At 47.5% G+C, this 12,756-nt stretch overlaps 1 long non-coding RNA gene across 1 annotated transcript; it reads left to right on the forward strand.

Moving 5' to 3' along the window:
- Positions 1 to 8,280: 8,280 nt before the first annotated feature.
- Positions 8,281 to 12,393, forward strand: LOC125943091 (uncharacterized). The gene is made up of 3 exons (XR_007465546.1): positions 8,281 to 8,386; positions 9,152 to 9,258; positions 12,312 to 12,393. It is a non-coding gene; the product is annotated as an uncharacterized LOC125943091 (long non-coding RNA).
- Positions 12,394 to 12,756: the final 363 nt, after the last annotated feature.

Here is a 12,756-nt window from a genome sequence, read left to right on the forward strand (position 1 = left end):
GAAATAGAGTTACTAATTATTCCGTTCCCAACAATGCATTTCATTTATTTACACAGGTATACGCGTGTTGTCATCTGATCTTGTGCTGTACTATTATGTACTGTTTATCAACACACATGAGCACTCACCAGGATAATCCACTGCATAGTTACTGTTTCCGAGTGTGTTTCTGAAGTGTTTTTCACTTGTTTCATTGAATGCGCAACGTAGCACTATAATGACGCACGGCGCCATGACATGTGAAAAAAATCATTTTTTTTTCTGTCAAAGCTGTCAGTTTGCATATATATATTGCCACCTGGTGTTTCGAGCCAGCAAACGATCAGCAGTGCGTGCCCAGCAAGAACGGCGAAGAAGACGACGAAGTCGAAGATCCCGCGCCAGCTGGAGAACCATCTTTTCGTGTCTGGCATTCTTCGGGTCTGGCTGCTAGTACTGTTGATTAATCTTGCCTTAGCGCGTGACAAACTGGTGGAGGTGCTGGGTAATCTCATCTATGCACCAAACCCCTCCGAGCAGCAGGAGCTCCAGTCCTGTACCGGTGGTTACGCCTGTACACCGCGCCAGCAGAAGGATCCGTGGACAAGCCCCTGAGTTTGGACTCCTCCCAGAGACAATGGCAGCTCCGACCACCCCAACCGGTATGGAAGGCACTACGCCGATTCATTGCACGCTACTTAGTCCGCGAACGCCGAATCCTTTCCACGGTGCCATGCATGAGGATGTTGAAGATTGGCTGGTGCACTATGAACGTGTTGCCTCGTACAACAAGTGGAACGATGCAGACAAACTGAAAAACGTATATTTTAGCCTTAACGATGGCGCACGTGTTTGGTATGAGAACCGTGCAGATGCCCTAACTTCTTGGGAAGAATTCAAACGCCGTCTTTTTGAGACGTATGCGAGCCCTGATCGCCGAGAACGAGCTGAGCGTGATCTCCAGTCCCGTATACAAATGCCGAATGAAGGTGTCGCAATGTACGTCGAGGACATGACACGTCTCTTTCGACGAGCCGACCCCAGCATGTCGGAAGAAAAGAAGGTGCGGTACCTGATGCGCGGAGTGAAAGAGCAGCTGTTCGGCGGTCTCGTGCGCAGTCCTCCAAAGACTGTGTCAGAATTTCTTTCCGAGGCCGTCACCATGGAACAGACTCTTCGGCAGCGGGCACCATCATACGAACGCCAAGTGAACGCTGCCTCACCTACGGACTTCTTCGGAGCTCTCGGGGGCCACGTCGATTTCTTTCGAGAGCTCATCCGGTCCGTTATCCGCGAAGAACTGCAGAAACTGTCGGTACCCTCACAGCCGACGCTCAGCTCTTTGTCCAGCGTTGTCCGTGACGAAGTGCATCATGCGTTAAGAGAACCACCCTTCAGCACAGACGCTCAACCGCTAAGAACTGACAGCACCCGTATGTCATATTCGCAAGCTTTGCGGCAACCTGCCCCACCTTCCTTCCCGCTTCGTACCGCGTCTCCGGCCATACTACAGTCCGACCAAGCGACCTCTTATTACCACGACCACCGACAGGCCCCAAGGAAATCAGACGTGTGGCGGGCACCTGATCGCCGTCCGCTTTGCTTTCACTGTGGTGAAGCTGGGCATGTCTACCGACAGTGCTCTTATCGAGAGCTCGGATTACGCGGATTCTCGGCAAACTCGCCGCGACCTAGGTTCGGCCAGCGTCCTCCTGCGATTGAAGAATACGTTGCCCAGCAGCGCGGATCCTCATCAGCTCGACACCAGTCACGCTCCCCTTCGCCGCGGCGATTTTCTCCGACTCGCCGTACGTATTCGAGCGTGGTGCAGGGTCGGTCGCCCAGTCCGCGCCGGGAAAACTAACCACAGCGGCCTTCGGGGGCGAGGCCGCTCTGTCTGGACGTACTCAAGGACCCCTGCTGACCCGTACGCGACCCGACGATACATCGACGACGACAGTACCTGCTGATTACAGACGACGAATTTCCTTGGACATTCCTGTATTGCTCGACGGTCGTGACGTGACTGCTTTAGTGGACACTGGAGAAGATTATTCGATAATCAGCGAAAAACTGGCCACCCTTCTGAAGAAAGTGACGACGCCTTGGAATCAAACGCCAGTTCGTACAGCTGGCGGGCACATCGTCACACCACTCGGCATGTGCACGGCACGAATACAGATTCGCGGCTCTACGTTTGTTGCCAGCTTGAGCATTGTCCCTCAGTGTTCTCGTGACCTAATCATCGGCATGGACTTTCTCAGGGAGCACGGAGCTATCATCGACATTCGACAACGCCTCGTCACTTTCTCGACAAAGAGCGCCGCTGCGACGACCAACACCATCCACGCTCGAGCACCTCTTCGTGTCATCGACGACGCTGTCACGTTACCACCGCGTGCAAGTATCGTGGTTCAAGTGGCATGTGACAGACTCTTACACGGTGAAGCGGTCGCAGAAAGCAATCACTCTCTCCTGCTTTCTCAAGGTGTTTGCGTAGCAAGAAGCCTTATTGATCTCCATGATGGTCACTGTGACGTTCTTGTCACGAACTTCAGCTACGAACACCGCCACCTTTTCCCTGGTACTGTCATCGCCTACGCCGACCCGATCGCCGACGTCACTGAATGTTTTGCTTCCCAGGCAATCGTCACTACTAAAGCACCTCTAAGCAACGTCGACATTAGTGCAACGCTTTCTGAAGACAACAAACAACCCCTGCGTGACCTGTTGCTCGAATTCCACTCTTGCTTTGCACGGTCGTCGAAGATACGTCAAACGTCGATTACTAAACACCGTATCATCACCTATGACGACGCGCACCCCATACGGCAGCAGCCTTATCGTGTTTCCCCGACCGAACGACATGCCATTCAAACGCAGGTGAAGGAAATGCTTCAAGACGGCGTAATACAGCCTTCATGCAGTCCCTGGTCGTCGCCTGTCGTGCTTGTTAAAAAGAAAGATGGCACGCTTCGGTTTTGTGTTGACTACCGGAAGCTAAACAACGTCACAAAGAAAGACGTATACCCGTTGCCTCGTGTCGACGATTCTCTGGACAGGCTTAGGCGCGCGAAGTATTTCTCCTCTATCGATCTGAAAAGTGGCTACTGGCAAATTGAAGTAGATGAGCGGGACCGCGAGAAAACTGCCTTTGTGACTCCGGACGGCCTTTACGAATTTAGAGTACTTCCTTTCGGCCTTTGTTCCGCTCCAGCCACATTCCAGGGCATGATGGATACCGTTCTCGCTGACCTCAAATGGAAAAGCTGCCTCGTCTATCTCGATGATGTCGTTGTCTTTTCGGAAACTTTTGACGAGCACCTTCGACGCCTTCGGAACGTACTCGAAGCCATTCGATCGGCTGACCTTACCCTCAAGCCAGAGAAATGCCATTTCGGTTACGAGGAACTGAAGTTTCTCGGTCACGTCGTGAGCGCGGCAGGTGTTCGGCCCGATCCCGAGAAGACTGCTGCCGTAGCTGCTTTTCCAGCTCCAACCGACAAGAAAAGTGTCAGACGATTTTTGGGCTTGTGCGCATATTATCGACGCTTCATTGAAAATTTTTCGAAGATTGCAGAGCCGCTATTTCGCCTTACGCGTGACGACTCGCCATTCCTCTGGACTGATGAACAACAGACCGCCTTTGCCGAGCTACAACGTCGATTGTCTTCTCCTCCCGTGCTCGGTCATTTCGATGAGGACGCTGACACAGAAGTACGCACTGACGCCAGCAATATTGGTCTCGGAGCTATCCTGGTGCAAATGCAAGACGGGACTGAACGAGTTATAGCTTACGCGAGCCGCACTCTGTCACGCGCCGAGTCCAATTATTCCACCACAGAGAAGGAGTGCCTCGCGGTCATTTGGGCTACTACAAAGTTTAGGCCGTATCTCTACGGGAGGCCATTTAAGGTTGTGACCGATCATCACGCTTTGTGCTGGTTGGCCAACCTCCGAGACCCTTCTGGACGATTGGCACGTTGGAGTCTGCGACTCCAGGAATTTAACATCACCATCGTCTACAAGTCTGGCAGAAAACATGAAGATGCTGACACGCTCTCACGAGCACCTGTTGAATCCCAGAATCCTGACGAGGAAGATGACAGCGCCTTCCTGGGAGCCCTCAGCCGTCCGGATCTGCTCGCTAAACAGCGATCGGACGCTGAGTTAAGGCCCATCATCGATCACTTAGAAGGCGACATCGCGTCCATTCCTCGCCCTATTTCGCGACGGTTGTCGTCATTTTGCCTACGAGAGGGCATCTTATACAAAAGAAACACAGGTGCCGGCGACAAACCCCATCTTCTAGTAGTGCCTCAAGACCTTCGCGACGACATCCTATTAGCCTGCCACGACGAGCCGACATCTGGTCACTTGGGCTACTCAAGGACTCTGGACAGGGTACGACAACTGTACTACTGGCCTAGACTGACTGCTTGCGTCAAACGCTACGTGAAAGGATGTCGTGAATGCCAGCGCCGCAAGTCACCACCCTTCAAGCGTGCAGGCCTTCTACAACCCATCGACCCCCCGCGTACGCCGTTTGATCAAGTTGGAATGGACCTTCTTGGCCCATTTCCCTTGTCTTCCTCCGGCAATAAGTGGATCATTGTCGCAACCGATTACTTGACGCGTTACGCTGAGACGAAGGCACTACCACGCGGGACAGCATCTGAGGTTGCCCAGTTTTTTATGCATCACATTGTGCTTCGGCATGGCGCACCGTCATTCATCATCACTGACCGAGGGACGGCGTTTACGGCGAAGCTTCTGGACGACATCTTTAAGTTGAGTTACACGAGTCATCGAAAGGCCACTGCATACCACCCTCAGACTAACGGCTTGACAGAAAGACTAAACAGAACACTGGCAGACATGATCTCTATGTACGTGGATGTGCAGCACAAAACGTGGGACGAAATCCTGCCGTACGTAACGTTTGCGTACAACACTGCCACGCAGGAAACTACACGATTCACGCCGTTTCGCCTCGTTTATGGTCGAGATGTTCAAACTATGCTCGACACCATGATTCCGTATGACGACATCGATCAGCCCGACCAGTTAGCCCCTGACGTCGAGGAGTACATTCAGCGAGCCGAGGAAGCACGTCAACTGGCCCGTGTGCACATAAGACAGCAGCAGTGTACAGATGCAATAAGGTACAATCTCCACCATCGACAAGTTACCTATGAGCCCGGTGACCAAGTTTGGGTTTGGACCCCCATTAGACGGCGAGGCCTCAGCGAGAAACTCCTGAGCAAGTACTTCGGACCGTACAGAGTATTAAGGCGTGTCAGTGACGTGAACTATGAAGTGATTCCAGACGGAGACCTGTCATCACCCAAGCGCCGATTACCACGCCCAGAGATTGTACACGTCGTCCGCCTCAAGCCGTATTTCACACAGTGATGTTCATACAGTGTAGTGGTGAACAAACTTTTTTTTTCTTTTTTTGCTGTACTCGCGACGTCCTCCGAAGAACTGCGAAGCGATTGTTTTTTGTTCCCGACCACAGAACGCATTTTTCGCCTCGTGTTCATGTCCGTATGTGGGCTAGCGCGTTTCCATTTTTTTTTGTGTGTGTGTCTTACCTAATTTATGTACTTTCCGTGTACGTCTTGTGGTTGAGCATCGAGTCGATGCTTCATTGGGAGGGGGAATAATGCCACCTGGTGTTTTGAGCCAGCAAACGATCAGCAGTGCGTGCCCAGCAAGAACGGCGAAGAAGACGACGAAGTCGAAGATCCCGCGCCAGCTGGAGAACCATCTTTTCGTGTCTGGCATTCTTCGGGTCTGGCTGCTAGTACTGTTGATTGATCTTGCCTTAGCGCGTGACTATATATTGTGAAACATTTTGTCAGAGGTATCGCGGCGCATATACCGTGCTTGAAAGAACACCTGCCGTGAAATATCGCGTAGCTCCTGTTACCTCGGTTACTGACCGCCGTTGCCGCAGCACTGAAATTGTGCACGCCTCTCGCCTGAAGCCGTATCTTCGGTGTTCCGACCGTTTCTGACTCGCTGCCTCACCGGCCGCTTTCGTGAGGGGGGGGGGGGGGGGGTTAGTTAGTGTGAGCGCGAACTGTGCAGTGAATCATCGTCTTCATGTGTATATACCCATCCTCCTAATCATCATCATTTTGTCCGGTTGGTCTTCGTGGGCTGTCTCGCGCTGTGTGACCATACAAGAGCTCTGCCTTCGTCCCGGGCGTCGTCTCACAATATATATATATATATATATATATATATATATATATATATATATATATATATATATGTCGTTATAAAGCCGTACGTATCGATTTGAATCGAATAATGAATTAATGAAAGTTATTTCTCATGTTTACATACAGAAGAACACCGAGAGGAATCTAAAGGCCCTATGGCTGGACGGAAGCTGCTGCTCCTTCAACAATTCGGCGCGCAGCCCGTACGCAGCACACAGCTCACACAGATGTGTCCAAATTAAAGTGAGGATTAGAACACTGGGCATGTGCAAAAAGATTCATGTGCACATACATTTGACAGAATACACTCGAAGTACAGTTTCTTACCAGATGCGACAAAAGCAAAAGACAATAGAAAAAAAAGTGTAGGGAAAAAGCGCAAATTCACAGTATATGGCTTCATTCAAAGTTGTTCGCAATGACAAAACATTTATGTGACTAATTTAAGCCTTGCATAATTTTATTGGCATAATCATATAGGCGATTGAGTGACGAAGGTACCTGCTAAATAACTAGTTGTTTTTTTCTTTTTATCCCCCTACTCTTTCCCCTTGTGCAGCGTAGCCCAACCGGAGCTATACCTTTGATTAACCCCTCCACCTTTCTATAAATTCTTTCTATCTCTCTTTCATTCATTCAAATAACTTTATTGAGTGCCCTGCGATTTGGTGGCGTGGGCCTACACTCTAAGCCAAAAATGGAGAAAATGAGAGTAACTGCAGTTTTTAGTCCTCGGGACTAACATTTAGTCCCCAGAGGGACCAACTGGAACAAGATGGCTGACATGTCGAAAATCGAAGGACTAAGTGTTTAGTCTCCGGTTTGAAAGGGAGCAACGAAAGGACGAACGGCAACGCTTGCTCTCGTCATGCAACCGTTGCTCTCCTACAGAACGCCGCATGCATGCTGCCTCCTGCATGCACGCGCTCACATGTCTATTCACGAGCCAGATTTTCTTGCGGGCTCGCGTAGGGGGACTACGTTTTGCAAATAGATACGCATGCACACAAATGAAGTAAATGGTTGCACCAAAGCGTCAGCGGCTGAAGCTGCAGTCGAGTCAGCGCATTAACGAACAACCTGCAACAAAAAGCGCCTGAGAACATCGCAATAAAATGTGAAGCTACGCGGCACCCCGTACAACGTCGCGACAGATAGCGAGAACCACGAGAACCAGCAGATAGCGAGAAGCATCGAAGACCATAGCTGGTCTTCGATCTTCACATAGTGGAAGGGCTCCGATTTTTTTTTAGGGGAGGGGGGGGTGCGGGGGGAGGCTAATAATACAGATAATTAGTCTATCATATCGAGCACAATTTACAGGCAAATCGCAGTGTTACATAGTTTGCCAAAAATGTTGATTTAAAAGCAATGCTGGGGTTTATGCGAAAACCACGATTGAGGCACACTGCAGAGATCGTTTCGACAATTTCTGAGCCTGCAGCTGATGTTAACGATAGCCGGAAGTTATCTAAAACGAAGTGACGGCGCAGGCAGTCAATATGGTTCAACTCACGCCCCAGCGACGGCTTTCAAAGGATAACGTAACCCGATCTCTAAGGCCATGCTTTTGCTGGCTGCAGACCACGGAAGCAATCCAAAAAAAGAAAATACTTCATAGAATTTATTTCTACGATAAACTATAGCGTAAAATGTGGACTGTTCGGTGGCTTGTTTTGCCTCGCAACATATATACGTAGCTGGGCGTAACACGGCACAAAACATGAGTTTACTGGTGAATATTGTTGGCATCACGGAGGCCACAGCAACCTCACAAGTATGCAGGCGGCGCTGTTGTTTTTCCTCAGTCTTCAAGATGGCGGTGGTCTGTGCGAGCTGCAACCGCGCTGCTTACGATATATTTTCTCTATCGTGTGTTTTTGTGTTTGCTGTAATGAAACGGGACGTAGTTAGCGTGCACAAAAGTGCCAGAAGATACCTCGTGTCTCGCTGCGAACTCGCCGTATGCGTGGCGCGCCAGGCAAATGTGGACCAACGATTTTTATGTCGTGGCCTTTGTCTGGTTGTCGTGAAAAGTTGGGTGGACGTCGAAAAAAAAAATAATGCTTATTGTTAGCGTGCCTCAGCTCGTCCACTACGCAGCGATATCAATGATGGGAGTAATGTCGTCGACGCAGCACCGGCAACTTGGAGAGCGTCGTACCATTGAAAAGGTAAGCAGTCGTGCTTGCTAAGTACACGTGTGTTGTGCGTGCTCCTCGCGTGTGCATAGCGTACCTTGCGAACGTAGGAAATTGAACTTCTGCGACAACAGTGAAACCTGTGCTTGTGCATGCTGCGCGCTGTTTGTCAGAATTTAGTTACGCAAATTTATTGCTTTGATGCGAAATTGAATATCCTGATAAGCGTTTTCTTCCGATGAGAAAAATTACGTTGGAAAATAATCGTGTTCACCTGTACGTGCGCTTCCGCTTTTCTGCTGAAGTTGCATAATAACGACTGATCTGTCTCTTAACCGATTATTACGGCAATTATGTTTTTTCGCTTATAAACTCTTCGACGTTGTAAATAATCTATGCTTACCAGGTTTTCGGTTTACGAGCAGTTTGAGGAGAAAACGAGAATGTAAGCAGCCACAGTTTGCTACTAGTACAGCTTTCTTTTCAAAACAAGGGGTGTTGCCATAACTTTGACGTAACTAAACATGGCAGGAGAAAGTTGTTTAAACTAAGTCATGAAAGCAAACTCTAGTATGTAAACAGACACTTCTTGTATGTGCTGCTGCGTGCGGGTTCAAAATTTTACTTTGATGAAGGGGTCCCTATTATCATGACATTCTTCAGTGACTCGACCTTGTGCTCCGTTGCCACCCTGCGCTAGTCCAGACATGTTTTTATGTGCACCTTACATGTGTTCACTATATGACAGTTTTATTGTGCCAATCAATGCTATAAGTTAACACAGTACTCATTTTGCAGTGGTGAGACCGTGACCCTATAGCAGTGTCAACATAATGGCAGGGAAATGCAGGGATCCCGCAGCCATGGCTACAGCAGCACAGGGTGTAATCTGGATGTCATGTCAGGTATGTATGAAGTGTACGTGTACCAGAAACTACGATCTCGGTATGATTTGTGTATAAGCTTATGGACATATTACTCAACTCAGCTTACTAAATAGGCTAAATAGTTATGCAATGTTATTCAACTTGCTGCTTATTTGTGTTCATAACATTATGCACACGTTATTGTGTTCTATATAAAACTAAACCTAACATGTCCTGATGTTTAGCTTGTTTTTCTCGCTTCAATCACTTGGCTGCAAGTTCACTTATTTTTGCTTTGCACACAGTATATTACTCTCCTTATTTTGGTTTTATTGTTTTGAAACTGTTCTTTATGCTGTAGCTTTTATTTCTGTATTTTTTATCTGTTTATGCTACACATATGTGCAGTTTTTGTGCATGTTAGAATTCGAACTGTAGTGTGCCAAATATGTCACAGGTCTAAGTGTGCAGCGTGCTTACCTTTGCTTACCATTGTTACTTTAGCATTGCTATTTACAATAATTTCTGTCTTGTCCTCAGTTTAACTGCCACTGGCAAATACACATATGATGAGCTTAAATTTCTTGAAATGAAATGTGAAAGTGTAGCCTTGCGACAGCTGAAGTATGGCAGCAGTGTCGAAGCTAACTTGCGCCAACTATTACTACAGTATGCCAACAGATACCCATCCCTGTATTTGTGCATTTTCTGAGAACCAGCCGTGTCCACTAGGTGAAATTTGTAGCATCCTTTTGAGTTTGCCGGTCAGTTCATGTAACTTTTCAGGACAAAATTTACACTGTGAGAGAAAGCAGACCATTACTAATGGGGCTGGCGCACACGTCTTTATTTATGCAGTGTGCCTCAATGATTTCATGTGTCAATTTTCCACTGTAGGTGAAAAATAGGTGACGATCGTGTAATCTGGTCAGAAGTCCTATTGCTGGAATGCATGGCCAAGACGGATGAGCATACTGGTCTTTTGAGTCAAATATGGTTAATATCTTAAGTACATACTTAGGCATTGGCCAGTCTGTACTATGTGCATTTGACCACATGTGAAAGGAGTACAATACACTGCCTCGGACAAACACTGGACAAATTTAGTGGTACCTTTAACCAAGGAAGCCTCGCTTGCTTGCCTGCTCGCCTTTCACAGTTCACTTACGGACTGTCTACATTACATTATTACTTTCTGGTTATATATGTGCATAGCAATCCACAAGCGAATTGAGAAAGACATCCAGGCAAGGGAGGCTTGCTTAGTTAAAGATACCACAAAACTTGTCTTGCATCCATCAGGGGTTGTGGGGTCCATTCCTTTGATCATGTGTATATTTGGTCAGATTTACATGGGGCAGACTGGCCGGTGCCTCAACATGTGCCTGGGAGAGCACCAACATAGGTGTGACATAGTGGACGTAGGCCGACATAGGCATGACATAGTGGACTTGAAATGCATGAGAACTATGCCGGTAGCTCATGCAAATATTCTATAACGGCTGGCACTTAAATTTCTCAGGGTTGCATTGGGTTGCCCGTACACCGGCACTCGTATGCTTGTTTCCACGCCAAGTGATCAGATAGAAGATTTTCCAATTTCTGTTAGCAATCCACAGACACTGCTGCTCTTTGTCGAGTGGAAACCAATACAGCCAAAGTAGTTCACAACACGGATGATTAATTTTTGTAACAAAGTGCAGCTGTCCGCAATAACCAGTAAATGTATCTTGACTTATAGCTATGGTGGCACTGACGATGTGGAATGTCCTGTATTTGTGCTTTTGCTGTTTTCATTGCCATAATAAATTCTCTCTGTTTTTGTTGGAGTTTCTTCTGTTGGTTCTGGAAGGCAACTTGGAAGCTCTGTTTATGTTGGTACTACTAACAGCATCTTGTACCCTTTGACATCTGTTTTGGCTAGCACAAATGAGTCGACTTAAATTCACAAAGCTCTCTATGTGCAAGCCTTCATAACAGCACTTCTTGACTGGCCAGCACCCTGGTTTCTGCATCCTGTTTCATGGGTGGACCGATCCCCCTCGTTGACCAATCACCACTTTTACAAATTCTTGCTTACGAACGCTTTCTGAATCTGCTCTCGGGTTCCTTGTGCACCGCCTTACTGTTTCAAACATTGAAGTGTTATGCTATTACAAAAATTAGCAGCATCAGAAATGTTTGTATTCTTGTTGTGTGGCCTCTTTCCCAGCTCCTCGGCCATCAAAATTGCTCCTCTCCCGAAGCGACCGTCATACTGAATGTGCTGCGTTGCCATAATGCCACGAATGAACTGAGTCGAACCACAAAAGGTTATAGGGTATTACAGCACCGTAACCAGTCACAAGCACAGTGAAAACAGCGCCGATTCCAACCAAAAACAAGTTAGCACTTCGGTCGACCTGTCCATGGATTGGATTGAGCCGTAAGGTTACAGGTTGCCAACGTAACGCAAGAAATCTTGGGATTTAGTAGATTTGTTTTAAATGGTCAATTTTGTCGTTATTCGAATGAACACAAGGGTCATGGTTCAAGCAACGAAAATTGTGAAAAAAGTACACTTGTGTTACAATCGAATAAATACCGCAATTTTTGAATAATTTAATCTACCTTCCTTGCAAGCAGTGCAGGTTCGTGCCGTGGGATTATTCAGGCAGTCTGTACCTGTTTTTTGGGCAAGACATTGTCACTGCCTATATTCTTAAGTTTTTTTTATTATACGATGCCCCGATTATAGAGCGGTTTTGTGTGGTCCCCTCAAAGCCTTATAATTGGGGATCCACTGTAATTGCAATGTAAATTGTCTTTCAATGCCTGTGTTCATATATGAGGTCTTGCAATCGGGGTGTAGGGTGTTCATGCCTAATTTGTGAAAACTTTTCGTTTCAGACCTGAAGCCTACAGCTTCAGATTGTGCGCTTGACTGTCAAGCCTTGTGAAGGAGAGGATGGAGGCTTTTATTTCCCCTCACGTAAGATTATATGTAACTTGCATGCTGATAATAGACCTGTTGCATGGACCACTCATCTACAGCGTGCCTCATAATCATGTGTTGGCTTTGACAGTTACAACCCTATCATTTATTTTTGCAGCACCCGGATGCGTCACATCATATGCCTACGGTGAAATACGAGGGAACTAGCCTGCTGCAAGCAAGAGCCCTCCATGTACAGCTTGAATCGATCAAGATTGACGAAGATGACCTTGTCTCTGGCCTTGCCACGCAGATTGCCCTTTACTGGATATTCGACATTGTTCTTGCGCCAAAGGCACAAAGAACATTTGACGATATGCCACATGGTCGGTGTTAACAGTGGTGTGTGGACAACTCCACTTGTGCGCGTGTCACACACGTTGCTACTGTAAAAAAAAATAAAGTGTTCTATTGGTTATATTTTCTCCATATTTTATGTTACAAGCACCCAAGCAGCTCCCAGCCCAAGCAGCTCTGCTCATGTCTTGGGCCTTTGAAAAGCATGTTCGAGAAAAAAAAATTAGCCCTATAAGGAGTAACTACAGATATGGAGTACTAAACAG

The sequence above is a fragment of the Dermacentor silvarum genome, chromosome 2 (genome assembly GCF_013339745.2).
Source record: "Dermacentor silvarum isolate Dsil-2018 chromosome 2, BIME_Dsil_1.4, whole genome shotgun sequence".
In the NCBI taxonomy this organism is placed as follows: domain Eukaryota; kingdom Metazoa; phylum Arthropoda; class Arachnida; order Ixodida; family Ixodidae; genus Dermacentor; species Dermacentor silvarum.